This window comes from Monodelphis domestica, chromosome 2 (genome assembly GCF_027887165.1).
Source record: "Monodelphis domestica isolate mMonDom1 chromosome 2, mMonDom1.pri, whole genome shotgun sequence".
Lineage (NCBI taxonomy): Eukaryota > Metazoa > Chordata > Mammalia > Didelphimorphia > Didelphidae > Monodelphis > Monodelphis domestica.
This window is the reverse complement of record NC_077228.1, coordinates 64,280-81,009: the sequence shown is the minus strand read 5'-3', so window position 1 is coordinate 81,009 and position 16,730 is coordinate 64,280.

Here is a 16,730-nt window from a genome sequence, read left to right as displayed (position 1 = left end):
GATCCCGGAGGCCTCAGGGGTCCCGAGTTCCAAGCTCTTTTTGGCTATAAAACAGTGTGGGGGAGGCAACAATATTCTCTTCTCCTCCCCCTTGCATAAAAAGAAATAACCCGAGCGGGGCCAGGCTCGGGAGAGGCACCTAGCGGGGGAGGGGTGTGGGGTCTGCAGCTGGATGGGGAAAAAGAACCACAGGCAGAAGAGGAAAGCCCCGCCCCTTTTGTTCCCAGGCCCTAGCCCCGCCCCTCCTGGTTACAGTCTCTAGCCCCGCCCCTCTCGGGCCACAGTCCTTAGCCCCGCCCCCCTGATCACAGTCTCTAGCCCCGCCCCTCCTGGTCCGCCTTCTCTCCTCAGGCCCCCCTCCGGTTACCCCAGCAACAAAGACCCTGGAAAGCCCCTTCTTAAGTCTCTGGATTCAGGCAGACGTTCCCAGTCCGGGTGTTGCTCAGAAACTCGATCCAGGAAGGGAATCCCCGGAGCCGGAGCCTGTCTGGAGCCCTCGAGGACAAGCCGAGGTTTCAGCCTTCTGTCTGGGAAGGGAAATGCGCCGGCCTCAAGGGGTCACTGCCGGCCGCCCTATCCCCGCGGTGGGGTGAGGATGCACTCTAGCTCCGCCCTCCCCCCTTGGGGCAGGCTAAGTGGAGGGAGTAAATGGAGAAGATCTGAGGAGAGGGGAAGCCCGCCCCGTCCCGCCGGGTTCCGCCTGGTTCCGCCCGGTTCCGCCCCGTCCCGCCCCGTCCCGCCCCGTCCCGCCCCGTCGTTCCCTGTCCTTCCCCGGGCCAGCTGTCAGTCCTGCAAAGCCTGTTAGGGAAGGGGGAGAAACAGAGACAGACAGAGACAGAGAGACAGAGACAGACAGAGAGAGACAGAGACACATAGAGAAAGACAGACAGAGAGAGACAGAGACAGACAGAGACACACAGAGACAGAGAGAGACAGACAGAGAGAGACAGACAGAGACACACAGAGACAGACAGAGACAGAGAGACAGAGACAGACAGAGATAGACAGAGACAGACAGAGAGAGACAGAGACAGACAGAGACAGAGACAGACAGAGACAGAGAGACAGAGACAGAAACTAAGACAAACAGAGAGAGACAGACAGAGACACACAGAGACAGACACAGACACACAGAGAGAGACAGAGACACACAGAGACAGAGAGACAGACAGAGACACACAGAGAGAGACAGACAGAGACACAGAGACACACAGAGACAGAGACAGAGATAGAGACAGAGACACACAGACAGAGACAGACAGAGACAGAGACAGAGAACTTCTTGCTCAACCCCTTATAGTACCTCTTGGCTCCCCCACCCTGTCCCAACCTTCCCAGTCACATTCAGGCCAACAGCAGGCCTGCAGGGACCCCAGCAGGGTCTGAGCTTTGAAGTAGAGGTTCCCATCATTTACTCAGACTGTCACGTGTCCAGAGGAAATTCTAGGAAACTCCATGTTGGGGTTCCTCCCCTTGTAGCCTAGAGAGAAGAGCGAGATGGGATGTGTAGTATTGACGTGGGATCTAGAAGCCCCCAAACTTGTAGCTGGGAAGATGGGATGAACTCTCCCTGTGCTGACTTTTGATTGAATCAACAGAAGCAAGTACACCCCTACTGAAGGCTAAAGTAGGGGAAGTCCTCAAACTACTTACTCCAGAGGTTACACCTCTAGAAACGACTGACCACCCCCTGGGCAGTCCTAAGCAAATTTAGAGACTACAATTGGTCCCCTAAAGGGGAGGAAGGAGCAGGAAGTGATGTGAAGGAGGGTCTTGGCTGGAACTTCCTGTCATGAGGTCTTCGAGCCTTTTTGAGGCTCTGGAGGCTGGTGGAGGACCTTCTTCAGCGAGGACCTGGGACTCTAGCATTTGGTAAGACTGATCTTGGAGCTTCCCCTTCGGACTACCACGTGGGTGAGTGAAAAGGCCGACTCCTTTCCTGGCTTCTGGAGAGATTGGTTTCTGGAGGAGGATGTGTGGTTATTTGCCCCGCCACCCTCTGGCTGAGGGCTAATTAGCCCAGCCTGGGTTGAACCAGGGGCCAGAGCAAACCCTGAGGGTGAGAAGCTCGACTGCTCACTCTGCCTTGTTTTACATTTCTCCACTTTACTCTTTCCCTCTATTTTGTAAACGAACTGATCAAAAGTCATTTTGGCGACCACATCCCCTTATATTTAGTCAAACCCCATAAATGGTAACCCCTACGGTGCCTAGGAAGATTTGATGGGCCCCATCTTTTAGGGTTAGCTTTGTTAACTGGGGAAAAATGCAGAACTATTAAATAGCTAGAAAACAGTCCACTCTTTAATCAGGGAAAGGGCTTCAGCGCTCCTCTAGGCCTCCACACAGAGCTGCGCTACACTCTGGTTGTTCTGGCAGAGCCAACCTCGCTAGATTGACAGCTCTGGGGAACAGAAGAATTTGGGGGACCTATATGCCATTTGGGGGATCCAGGAGCAGGGAAAGATGATTGACATTCCCATGGGTACAAGGAAATGGGAGTGCTGAAACTATCCAGACAGGATACACTCAAGCCTGGGAAAGGAATGGTAGCCACAGGCTGGTTGGCAAGGGAAGGGGCTGCTTACAATGCATACCAAAAGGGTGGTCCCTGCCCAGGTGTGGTGTGGGTTGATTGTCTACCAGTCTGGCCTAAACTGGAATCATTAAGTACTTGAAAGTCTAGAGTTCCCTCTGAAACAAGGTCAGCCTGGATCTCCCCTGAAGGCATTTTCCCAAGGGAAGGGCAAATTTGGGGTTCCCCAAAAGCTGGTTGACAGTTTCCTCCTCTGCCTCCTGTTCCTGCTTCCATCATCCTGACATTTCATTGTTCAGATAAGCTCAGTGGTGAGCTCCCTGCGCCTCCCCACACCTCAACCTCCCAGTTATTGCTGTGGAAGAGCCCATCTGTCTTACATGAGTCCAAATGAAGGGGGAGATGAGGAGAAAGCCAGGCCAGCCACCCTGGGGCTGCAGGGCCAGAGGGCAGACAGAACCCCAGTTTTCCCAGGAGCTCTCTGCTGCCTCCACCTTCAAGGGTAGGGCTGGGGCTTTCCCCCTGGCTGTTGGCCAAGCTTCATCTTGGCATCTGGAGGAGGGGGAAGGTGGGGTCCCTGGGAGTCATTCCTCTGGCTAAGGGATTCCCCCTGAAGGAGGGCAGGGCTTGGAGAGAAGATCTGGCAGGGGCCTGAGGTCCTGGTCCAGGTGTGATTGGGGGGTGGGGCTGGGCCGGGTGGGGCTTTGGGGACTTAGGAGGACCCTCCCAGAGTGGAATCTGGAGCTCTTCAACCCCTGGGGCTGAGATCTCGGCCTTCTGGAAGCCAGCTCTGCCGGTGTGGGTCCCAGGCAAGTCTGAGCCAGGGGCTCTGCCCAGCTCCTGCCTCCCGCTGGCTGCCCTTGCCATGGGGCCTGTTAAGCCTCTTGAACAGAAGTGTGAGGGATATGGGAGCAAGCAGGCCCTCTGCTGGATTGTGGTGGTGCCCTCTGGGAGCTCACACTGGCCCCAATCCATGCCCTTCTCCTTCCTCTCACACACACTCAATTGCTTTTGAAAGGTTTCGTTTCCAAAATGATCCCAGAGCACTTTCCACGAAGAAGAAGTGCCAGCTCAGCCAGGATGGAGAGCAGGGGCAGCTTTAGATGCCTGGTCTCAAGGGCTGGAGGTCTGCTTCTTGCCCCCGTTGAAGGAGAGGTGTTTGGGTTCCAAGGGCAGGCCAGGGGAGAGAGCCACACTCGGTCATTAAAGGAGACAGAAGCAAGACTTCGTGGGAGGGAGAAAGTGGCCCGAGGTGGAGGAAAGGAGATCTGAGCCTGGGCCAGAAGCTGGCGCATGCCAAAGCGTTCCAGAGAAGGAGAAGGAAAATGGCACTTGGCCAATGACAATTTCTGCCCCAATGCCCTAACCGGCCTCCTGAAAAGGCAAGAGCGTGATGCTCTGTGGAGCACGCTTCAAGACCTCATCCCTGTCCTCCCAAGAATGATAGTGTGGAGCCCCAGAAGGTTCTGGGGGAGGTCAGGAAGGAGAAGAGCCAGAGAAGTCAGAGATTCCCAGCTCTGGAGCCCCGAGGCAGCTCTTTGTCAGCCTGAACAAGGGCATAGCAGGATCCTGGTTCTTCTGGAGCACAAACCTAATTAGGTCCGAAACCCAATAGGTGTTTTCCTCTTCCTGGCGTATCCCAAACAGATGAGCACCGCCGGTTCCTGGTGATCGGGTCCATTTGGGAAAGGGCATTGCCAAAGGAACCCAGAAGAGGACTGCCAATGACTACGAAGTCTTAGGCAAGACACTAAAGCCCATGGAGGGTCAGGCTGATCACGGAAGGCAACTGATGCAGAGGCAGAAGCATCATTTGGTAAATGAAGTGCTAGGAAGGAAAGTGCGGGGGCGGGGGGGGGGGGGGGATTTTGGTTTCTAAGCCTGCAGCCCAGCTGAAAGAAACAAGACGTGCACAGCTGTCGATCAAGAAAGCATTCTGAAATTGGGAAGACTGTTGAAAAGGAACAGCCAAACTGAGAGACGGTCTCCTGCTCTGGGGACAAGAAGCAGTAAGGACTAAAAGATCCCGCCTCACTGGTCCTCCCTACAAGACTCAAGTGACTAAAATCTTCAAACCTGCTGGTCATCTTCCCCATTCTAGACTCTATTCCTCTATCCTTCAATTTAGGATTATTTTAGGATCAGGGAAACCCTCTCTCCCATCAACTTCCCTACCTTTCTCCTTCTCCTAAATAAATCCCCTTGTTTAGCTTTATCAAAGAGAGAGTTGTCTATCTGATATAGCGAGATGCTCACTCAGAGCTGATTTCCAGTGATCTCAACTGAAGAACCACCAGATGGGGGAAGGGTGGAGGGAGGAAGAAGAGGGAGGAGGCACTGGGAGCCATCAGGCCACATGCCTTGACAAAGTCATGCATGGTAGCTAAGGAGGCCACAGAATGGCCCTTGGCAAGATGTGGTTGCTCACTCAGTCCCCCTTGCATAACCTCTCTCATTAACATCCCTTACCTATGGAATTAACATGATTATTATTCACCCTGGTCTCAGAAGGAATGATGCAAAAGCAAAATACCCGTACCCTATTTCCCCAAAACATCACCAAAAGATCAGACCCTCAAGCCCAACCCCAAAAGACTACCATGGTTAACTTTTACTTAGGTACATAATTCCCAGAAAAACTGCAGCGACAGGCCAAGCCTAGAACTTTACCACTCACAGATACCTATTCTCATGAAGCCAGCACACAAATCAATCATAAAGGCCCATACAATACGTACAGGTACATCAAGCTTCAATATGCCTCAGTGACTCGACTTCACAAACCAGTAACTCGGAAACTCCCTAGTAAACCCTGAAAAATGATCAGTCTAATATTAAATCTGAATTGTGTTCCCAGTACCCCTCAACCTCAATGATATGATTGTTGAATTGTCTTTTAAGAACTATTGATTGATTATTTCCTTTTATTAAAAGTAATAAGTAAATTGCCTTGATTGTTTGTAAGCTCAAAATTCCTCACAGGGTAATGAGAAAATTAAGCTACCTGTGACAAAATCATTTATCTTGCGTGAAACTTTTATGCTATCAGGAATCTGGAACCATAATACAAGAATATAGAATGTTAACCAAGTGATTTGTTAAAAGTTAATGTATCACTTTTCCAATTATCTCCATTTAGACATGTGTGTTAGGTAATGTATCTGTGTGCCAAGAAAATGGGTATAAAACTAAACACCAAGCTTGGGGATGGCAGAGCAGCTATCAGATGTGAAGCATTCCCATGGCCGTAAAGATACAGCTGTCTTCTGTTTGTTATTTTCTTGACTGATCGTTCACCACCTGTTGGGAACCCCTGGAGTCAAGAGTGAGGCTAGACCTTGCCAGTGGCAAGGAGGGAAGGAGAGGGAGGAGGTTGGCTGGTCTGATCTTTCAATCATCATCACCCTCAAAGTAATTCCCTAATACAGGATGCAGTCTGCTCAACAAATCCTGCTAAGCAGGCTGTTGGTCCTGCCTGGTTGGAGGGCCAGAAGTGCTCTTGGGAGTTTCTTCAAGGAGCTGCTAGACAGAGTTGCCACAAAGAAGCAAAAATGGCAACTGAGTCACAAGAAATGAGCTTGCCATAAAATCTGGGGACTCCAGTGAAGACACCCAAGTATCCAGGGCAACAAGGAGGAATCAGATGGACTTCTGGATGAGATGAACCTGCAGAGCCCAGGAGGAGGGAGCTGTTGTCATAGGGATGGCAGCCATGGGAGAATGATGTCAGTGGGCAACTGCATAGGCCACCTCCTCCCATTTCCTACAGTGCCATGGTGCCCTCCAGGATTGCAAAGCCCTTCAGGGCTCAAACTCATGGAGACCTTCTAGGATGAGTTAATGCTGCCCTCTGTCTGTCTGTCTGTCTGTCTGTCTGTCTGTCTGTCTTTGATCTACTCATCTCATCAATTTATTTCCTGGATTAGGGCTCTACTCCCTGCTGCATTTCTGGCTAGAGTGCTTGGTTCTCCCTGTCTGGGGTTGGCCTGCCTCTCCTAGATTCCTGTGGTGATCTCCCTGTCCTTATTGGACCCACTCTGCCTTATATCTTTGAGATTCAAAGTCCTGCATCTTCTGAACCTCTGCTGGCTTTTCAGGATGGCATGCAGGGGAACTTTTGAATGCCTAGGACTTGCCTCTTCTGTCTGAGTGCTGTGGTGCCATGTTGATTGCTAACCATAGATTTGCAAGTAGCCTAATCTGAGGTTTTCAAAGAGGAACACACTGATCTTGTCTTCTCTGTACACAACCAAGTATTACACATGTCCCTTGACATCTCTGGTGCCAGTGGGACGCTACACTCTTCTGATGCTTGCTCTCTTGAAAAGATTCTCTACCTCAGAGTTGTTTTGATTTGCATCTCTCTGATTATAAGAGATTTAGAACACTTTTTCATGTGCTTATTAATAATTTTGATTTCTTTAACTGAAAACTGCCTATTCATGTCCCTTGTCCATTTATCAATTGGAGAATGACTTGATTTTTTGTACAATTGATTTAGCTCTTTATAAATTTGAGTAATTAGACCTTTGTCAGAGGTTTTTGTTATGAAGATTGTTTCCCACTTTGTTGCTTACCTTCTAGTTTTGGTTGCATTGGTTTTGTTAGGACAAAACTTTTTTAATTTGATGTAATCAAAATTATTTATTTTACATTTTGTGATTTTTTTCTAGCTCTTGCTTGGTTCTAAAGTCTTTCCTTTCCCAAAGTTCTGACATGTATACTATTCTGTGTCCACCTAATTTGTTTATAGTTTCCTTTTTTATGTTCAGGCCATTCACGCATTCTGAGTTTATCTTGGTGAAGGGTGTGAGATGTTGATCCAAACCTAATCTCTCCTATACTGTCTTCCAATTTTCCCAGCCGTTTTTATCAAATACTTGACTTTGGTCCCAAGAGCTGGGGTCATTGGGCTTATCATAGACTGTCTTGCTGAGGTCACTTACCCCAATCCTCCTTTCTGTCTCTTAGACAGTACCACATTATTTTGATGACCACTGCTTTATAGTACAGTTTGGCCTCCTTCCTTCACATTTTTTCCCATGATTTCCCTGGATATCCTTGATCTTTTGTTCTTCCAAATGAACTTTGTTATTTTTTTTTTCCTAATTCAGTTAAAAAGTTTTTTGGTAGTTCACTGGGTATGGCACTAAATAAGTAAATTAATTTGGGCAGGATTGTCATTTCTTTTATGTTAGCTCATCCTACCCATGAGCAATCGATGATTTTCCAATTGTTTAGATCTAGTTTTAATTATGTGGAGAGTGTTTTGATCCAACCATGCAGAAAGGCAATTTGGAATTATGCCCAAAGGGAGGTAAAAGACTGTCTGCCCTTTGATCCAGCCATAGCACTGCTGGGTTTGTACCCCAAAGAGATAATAAGGAAAAAGACTTGTACAAGAATATTCATAGCTGCACTTTTTGTGGTGGCAAAAAATTAGAAAATGAAGGGTTGCACTTGAATTGGGGAATGGCTGAACAAATTGGGGTATATATTGGTGATGGAATACTATTGTGTTCAAAGGAATAATAAACTGGAGGAATTCTATAGGAACTGGAATGACCTCCAGGAATTGATGCAGAGCAAAAGGAGCAGAACCAGGGGAACATTGTACACAGAGACTGATACACTGTGGTGTAAGGGGTAAATTTAGGGGTTTTGACTAATATATTATCCTTATGGGTGCCAGGGATTAATTAAAATCCTAATAAATGTAGGAGGAGGTTCCTCCTCCTCCCTTCTTAAGATTACTTTAAGACAGAAACCTTTTGCTGAACAATGGAAAGGGCTTTGACCTATGCTTAAGCATAGAACAGGAATTTCTTTGAGTCATGATTGATTTTAGAATTGATACAATAGAGATACTTGGAATGACAGAACCAGGTCTTGGAAATTACAATCTCCACCCTACTCAGAGTAAAAGGATTTAGGAAGGGCTGCAGCATAGATCAAAATTTAATTATTCCAATCTCTACCCTACTCAGGGTAACAGGATTTGGGAAGGGCTGTAGCAAAGGATCAAGATTTAATTATTTGAGAATATGACCTTCAACATACATGTGCAAGGCCACAGACCTCTGGGCCGTCCTGGGTTAAGCTAGAGCCACCATTGGCACAGGGAAAACATGGACAGTGATTGGTAGATGTGAGAACTGAGGGGAGGGAACTTGGATGGTTTCCTTAAAGATAGAGGGGTCTGAGGACTGGGGGGTGGTTGGAGAGTTTTGGCTCTGAGTGGTTGGAGAGGTGCTCTGAGAAGCTTGCTCTGAAGGAAGCTGGAGGTGGAGGCCCCTGAGACTGTTTCTCCATTTTGGTCATGTGAGTGATAGGGACTGATCTCCTTTCTTTGCCCCAGCTATCTAAGGGCTTGGGCCTTTTGGCCCAGCCTAAACAGAAGGGGTATTTAAGCCCTATTCCCTTCTCTCCCCTTTCTCTCTCCCTCTCTCTCTCTCTCTCTCTCTCTCTCTCTCTAATACCTTTCTTCATCCTGTTTGTAATTAAACTCTATAAAAGGTAAAAAAAAATATTGCCTAGATTACTCTTAACTAGTGGTGAGAAAAACCTGGAGGAAGTTTTGGCCTTGTCCTACTCCCCACTTGTCTCTAGTTATTGTTGTTGTTGTTTTGTTTTGTTTTTAACCCTTACCTTCTGTCTTGGAGTCAAAACTGTGTATTGGCTCCAAGGCAGAAGAGTGGTAAGGGCTAGGCAATGGGGGTCAAATGACTTGCCCGGGGTCACACAGCTAGGAAGTGTCTGAGGCCAGATTTGAACCTAGGACCTCCCATCTCTAGGCCTAGCTCTCAATCCACTGAGCTACCCAGCTGCCCCCTTGTCTCTAGTTTTAAAATTAAGTGAGGAATAAAAAGAAAACCTGTGAGGTCTGACCTTAGGAAAAGTGGAGGCTTTACTCAGAAACTGTTTTACCTGAAGGTAAAGTAGAGGAGGTTTGTGACCCCTCCCAAATCAAACAAAAACTCAGTCTTAGACTCAGGCAAAAGGCTTTGTTTTCTGTCTCCTTTTGGCCCAGGGGATTTGATTGGATTAAAAGGCTCTTTAAAAAAGGCCACAACACCCAATCTTTTGTTTTTCACTCCTTGATTTTAACCCCTAGCCAGTAGCGACATCTACTGACTAAAACCAAAAATTTAAATAATTAATACACACACACACACACACACACACACACACACACACACACACACACGACATTCTACATTTGTATGGCATTTGAAGAATTAGGGACATTAAAGATTCCAGAATACCTCCAATTTCTTATGTTATTAGGTAATTTCATTTTTATATTCCTAAATACTGTGATGAGAAATGCTACCTTGAAAATTTTTGAAGCTAAAATGCAGGAAAACATGCAAAACCAATTGGATAATTTAAAATGCTTCTTGTAGGATCAATTGGCAAATACTGACCCCACCAAAAGCATGTCTGACCCTGACAAACCTGCTTCTGAACCTCTAAATGAGGAAATTCCCTCCCCATTTTAAAATGGAGATGGAAAACACCTCTCCTGTAGCTCAGCTAACAGACTGATTCTTTTGTGGTCTGCAAATCTTGGCTGAACTTACTTCCTAAGGCCCTTCTCCTGAAACCCAAACTTCTGAAATCCCAGTTTCTTCTGTTCCTTCTCCTACCCAAAAACTAATTTTAGCCCCAAGGAAATCTCATCCTTATAAAGAAACTCTTTCTAGTCAAACTGACTCACAGGTACCAAATTCAACTAGAGGCCTTTTTCCTCTAAGAGAAGTACCTGAAATTGGACACAATGGGGTTGTGGTGACTCTAAAGCACAATATACTATATACTCCCCAAGAAATAAATGAATTCACACAAAATGTTCCCACATATGAACAAGATTCCTTTCTGGTAGCAAAAAGATGGCAGACATATTTTTTCAGTATAATCCATTTTACAAAGTCGGTAACAACTTGCTACAGGCTTTTTTAAATGGAATGTGAGAAAAATAAATAATTTCTCATGTCAATAAAGCCCGGGGGTGCAATGCAGCATACTGGCCATCTCAGAATCGTGAATGGGACTATAACAACTCTGAAGATTATTTACAACTATACCATTGTAGGGAAGCCATCTTAACAGCCATGAGAGAATGTGCAGACAGTATTTGAAAATTACTGGACAGAATTTTCCAGAAGTGGACAGAATTTGAAAGAATTAAGCAAAATGAGGAAGAGACACCCTCCAGATTCATGGACAGAATAATTGAGTTTGGGGGTTGATACCTGGATTTTGACCTTTCTAAAGAAAAATACATAAGACAAATTAGAAGTCACTTTGTCAATAACTCTTGGAAAGTGATTAGGGATTATTTTAAAACAATTTTAAAAATTGCCCAAGGTGGCTACAGATGGATCTTGAAGAATTATGAAAAACTGCTCTATATAGTTCAAAGAGAAACAAAGAAAAGGAGGAAGAGAATAATTATCTCATGGAGAAAATTGAAAAATGATTGACATATTTAACAGATAAGATTGCTAAACTGGAAAAAGGGCATGATACTCAACCAATGGCACTTGTCCCTCTCCAAGAATCTAACTATCAATCCATTATCTGCCAATTCTGTGAGAAGAAGGGTCACAGAATGATAGAGTGTAGAACTTTGTTCAAGACAATCAGAAATAATATGCAGTTTAATAACAACTACAGAAATAATATTATAGAAATAACTATAATAATGATCATGGAAACCACAACTTTAGGAATGATAACTGTAGGAATAGATATTGGGAAAATGATAACTCAAACCAAATGACTCCACAACAATATAACTTAAGTGGTGCTTAACCAAAAAATACTTGGGGTTCTAATGCCCCTCAGGGGGGGTGCCCAAGAAATTTCCCAAATACTATGAAGGTGATACCTCTTAGATCCTGTTGTTTTTGTATATATTAACCCTTTTCAGTTTTGTCTCCCTTCCAAATAGTAGCAAGAAGAAGGAAGATAAAAGAAGAAATGGATTTTTGAATATAGTACCCCTGTGATTATGAAATACACGCATTTTTAACACTTTTGTTTTTCTTCCCTATTGATGGATCTGTACTATTTTGTTGCACTTTACTTGTACCATACAGTATTTTGCTTCTCATTTTTTGCATTTGGAGCACATGTCAACTTCTATTGATACTGAATGACTGTATCTTATAACATGCATTGGAGATAATAATCCATAGACAAGTGGATACTGTTTTTCAGGAACACATTGAATTCATGTTTTTCTTTCCTTATCTTTTTTATTGCTTTTCTTTTATTTTGATTAGAATTTTTTATTTTTTCCTTTTCTTTTCATTTCTTGTACTTAAGGTACAATCAATATTACTTTTTTATTCAGCAGTAATATAAGTTATAGGTGTATATATGCTTTAATATTAATGCATACCCCAAAAGCTTTAAACTGTGGGAACCTACCATTTATTAATAAAATGTTATGGGACTGTGATTAATGTTTGTGTCTGATTCTAGGAAATGGGATAAAAACAAGGAGCACAGACTTAACCTGAATAGTGCCAAAAAGAGCACACAGGTCAAAAAGAAAGAAACCAATCCAGGTAAGATTGATGCACTTCTAAACCAATACAAAAGAACTTGAACCTTGTGTGAGACTCGAGGTTGCAACACGTGACATATGTTAAGATGTAGGACTTCCTTGTAACTCTTTGTGAAATACTCACAGACAAGTACCGAAGTTTGGCTCTCATCCTGGCTCACCCTATCCCTGAGAATGAAGGTAAAATCAGACTAGGGAGTGACACTTCCCTATCAAAATAAAATTCTAGTTCTTTTTCTTTCTTATAGTATGGTAACTTCCTGTAGTCTTGGCTGCAAATGGGTAAGTGAAATACTACTGTATTCTGTCCTACAGACTTGTGGGATAGAAATTACTTTAAATTGGACCCTAATACAAGGGCTTATTATGAATTTATTCTTGGTTGCTCAACATTTTATATATGTAGATTTTGATATTTTGATTCTAATTTTGAATTTTTTTCTTTCTCCTAAAAGTTTTATTTACTCCATTTTTTCTCTTTACGTTTATGTTTTGTTTTTATCTTCTTTTGATGATTGACTCATATACCCCCATAACTCAACCATGCATCTTGAACTGGATGTTTCTTAACACACTTCAGGGGGGATTGTATTTTATTTAATAAAAATTCAAGATTTTAAAGTTTTGTTTGAGAAAGATCTTCAAGGAAAGAAGCTTACTAACTCCTAAGTTCAGAGAATGAACTGTTTCAGAAGGATGCCAGAAAACCTGCACTACATCAAGAAGATCCAGAATGAACTTTGGGTGTGGTTGATTGAACTGAAGTTTGGTTGAACATTTATTTGAATGTATAATCTTATGCCAAAACGGGACTTCCCCTAATTGGTTTTTGTCAATGAGCCCAGCAAACATTGTTTTTGCTGTCTGTCTTTCTTCTATCTCCCTCTTCTATCTAACTATTGTAGTTTCCTCTTAGAAGGTAAAATTTTGTATGCACCTGTTAGAAGAATTTAGAGGTGCAGGATGATTATGTTTAGTGATCAATTGGGGAGACTCCCCCAATCAACATCAAGGGGGAATGTGAATTTTAGATTTATTCCACCCTTCTTAGTCTATCAAAACAGGACTGTCTACACCCCTTTTAAGGATTAAGTGTTGAGAAAGATGTTTTGTGACAGACATGTACTAGCAAATGACGAATCAGAAACAACTGACAGACCCCCTGGGCTGTCCTAAGTCAAGCTTAAGCTACCATTGGTACATGTGAGACGCAAGAAGTGATGTAAAAAAAGGTCTACATTTTTTTACATGGGAGGAACCTCCCATGCCAATGGGGTTCACATTCCAATAGACTATCAGTAAGAAATTTTCCAAGTATGAAATTTCCCAATGGTGAAATTTCCAACATTTATAAGTCTAAGAAATTTTAAGGTTTACACAGTGAGGGTTGGCTAATTGGGTTGTTTGTTCCCTAAGGGAAGGGGGATTCATACAAACCGCTTCTCCAGCTAAGGCTGCTTAAAGTCCTGCCGCTTTTAGGTTTAAAAAAAAACCTGGCTGTGTTCAATTCAAATTAAGGAGAAAAGAGAAAAAATGTTTTATACTCACCTGATCTCACAACTGTGTTTCGAACTGCTGAGTTAGATGCTTAAAAGACTGACTTGAGGAAGTAATAAAGAGAGAAAGGAAAGAGGTTTCACAGAAATGTGAGGGTCCTGGTCATACCCTTCATGGATTAGCCAAACTGTAAGGGGTAAATTTAGGGGTTTTAACTAATATATTATCCTTATGGTTGCCAGGGATTAATTAAAATCCTAATAAAAACACTCAAGTCAGTTTGGAATTTTTATGGTTGTTTAATTAATATAGAGGGATGGCATTAAGGAGAGATGGAAAAGGATATAAGATTTCTCCACCCTAGCATGAGCCAAGGGGAGTTCAGACCCAGCTACGAGGCCTCCTCTGAGATAAGGGGCCTCCTAGGAAGATGGCGTTTTTAGAAAAGGTAAAGGGAAAAAAATGGAATCAGCCTAAACTCTGAGAGAGCTCAGGGAAGACACCTCACCTGACCCACAATATTAAGCTTCTCCCAGTTACTGTATCAAGGACTCTCACTGCCAAACCCAGACACTAGCTATAGCCACACCAAGATGCCAAGATGCCCAGCATGCTGCCACCAGCCACCTCTCTGCCAAAAGAGGCCAGAGAGAGGAAGTGACATGAAATATATAGACCGGTTTTTTACGTCACTTCCTGTCTCACATGTGCCAATGGTAGCTTAAGCTTGACTTAAAACAGCCCACGGGATCTGTCAGTTGTTTCTGATTTGTCATTTACTAGTACATGTCTGTCACAAAACATCCTTCTCAACACTTAATCCTTAAGTAGGGGTGTAGACATTCTTGTTTTGTTAGACTAAGCAGGGTGGAGTAAATCTAAAATTCAAAGTGGTACAATAGAATGTAATGGACTTCTCCATTAGTGGCAATGCAGTGATCCTGAACGACTTGGAGGGATCTATGAGAAAGAACACTATCCACATTGAGAGGAAAAACTGGGAGTAGAAACACAGAAGAAAAACAACTGTTTGAATACATGGGTCGAGGGGATATGGTTGGAGATGTAGACTCTAAATGAACTTCCTAGTGCAAATACCAACATGGAAATAGGTTCTGATCAAGGACACACGTAATATCCCTGTGAAATTGCATGTCAGCTACGGGAAGGGTGGGGGTAGGGGAAGGAGGGAAATAATATGATTCTTGTGACCAAGAAATAATGTTATAAATTGACTAAATAAATTAATTTAAATTAAAAAAAATAAAGTCCTTCAAAAAGGAACCCCTTTCCAATTCAGGATAATTTGAAGTTTTTGGACCTTTTTTAAAAAAAGAAAGCCGTCTTCCATTTCGTCCCTTTTGTTTGTCATCCCTTGTGCCAAATATAAAAGCTCCCATCCCCTTTCAAAACAAATGGAAAGAAAGTTTAGAGAAAGACTCAACTAAACCCAATGATCTCAAGGGCAGTTAAGGATGAAATCAGAAAGGCACCAGAGAATGGAAAAGATCTGTCAAGAGCACCCCAAGCTCTTTTTGGGCACAAGCAGTCTCATTTTGTGACTTTCTAAACTTAGCACCAAGAGTAGTGGTGGCCCCTAATGGACACTTAAATGCTTATTGATTGATCTCTATAGATTGATTCCCTCCCCCCCCCCAAGTCAGTTCCAGAGGTGCCACCATATTTGGTTTACAATAACACCATCTACAATTGAAAGCTACTGGATTAATAATAGTAATAAATACCCATAAGAATGACAAATAGCAGTACTACTACTAATAGCTAGCATTTATAGAGTACTTTAAGGGTTGGGAAGTGCTCTACAACTATTATCTCATTGAATCCTCACAACAACCCTCTGATACAAGTGCTGTTATCAACCCCATTTCACAGCAGAGGAAATCAGAGCAGCTAAGTAACTTGTCCAGGACTACACAGGAAGAATGTAAAACTGGATTTAATGTTGCTCTCCCTGAGTCTAGACCCAGATCTCCTTCTGTCTTCTATTAGGAAGTGGAAAGAGCAATAGAGAAAACCAAGAGTGGAAGAACAGCTGGATTAATTGAAATCTACCCAAAGAAGGGTCACATTAGAAGTACTATAATTTTGAGTGGGCTGCAAAGTTAAATCTCAAGAGAACTGAATGAAGAGAGGTTATAAAATGCTTGGGAATAAACATGGCCATTGTTATCACTGAAAAAAGTGGTCAATCAAATATCAGTCACTACTGACTCCCTCCCTAGACATATCTTCAATTCTCTATCAAATCTTACAGTGTGAGAAGTGTGGTGTATTGAGAGAATCCTTGATGAGGGTATGAGACAGGAATAAGAAAGAATAGACTAGCCACTTCTTAGTTCTTTTTGTTCAAGGATGTGGTTTCTGGTTTCCTGTTTTGGGAGGATCCCATCAGGATGAATCTCCACCTTCTTTGGGAAGCATTTGGTAAAAAGTTTGGGGATCTTTCCACACTGAGTTAGTTGACTTTCCTTGGGAGGCAGAGATGCAGTGGAATACAGTGCATAGTTTTGGTCATTGTGGGATATGAGCAAAGTCAAAAGTTGTTTACGTTGTGAGGAAAGATATCTCCAGTACTGAATTCAAAATCACAGAGACTCCAGAGCTGAGTGTGCCCAGTAATGGAAAAATCAATGACTGTATCAGGAAAGGAACCACCCTCATCTTTGAAGATGCTGGCAATGGGAGCTAGCTAACTATTGTTGTTGGCCAGGGAGGAAGATTACTGGTTTAAAAGACATTTTTCTGTTGGGCCCTCTGAAGATACTTAATTTTCCCAATGGCATTCCCAGGTACCAGGAAGGAGACATGATTTTGTTTTGTTGGTTCTGGCTGCCATGAGCATCTGGGCAGATGGAAAATAAATGCAGCCAGAGATTCTTTCATCTAGATTTCAAAAATCATTCCCAGGAGATTGACAGTCAGTCACCAAACCCTCAATAAGTATGTACTTACTGTATGACAGACACTGAGGATACAGAGAAGGAGAACCTGGAGCCTAGCTTCAAGAAGCTTCCATTCAAATGGGGCAGACAGACATAAATAATCAGATACATGCCTGATAGAAGCAGAAGAGAGCTGGAAGGGAATCTAGGAGGGAAG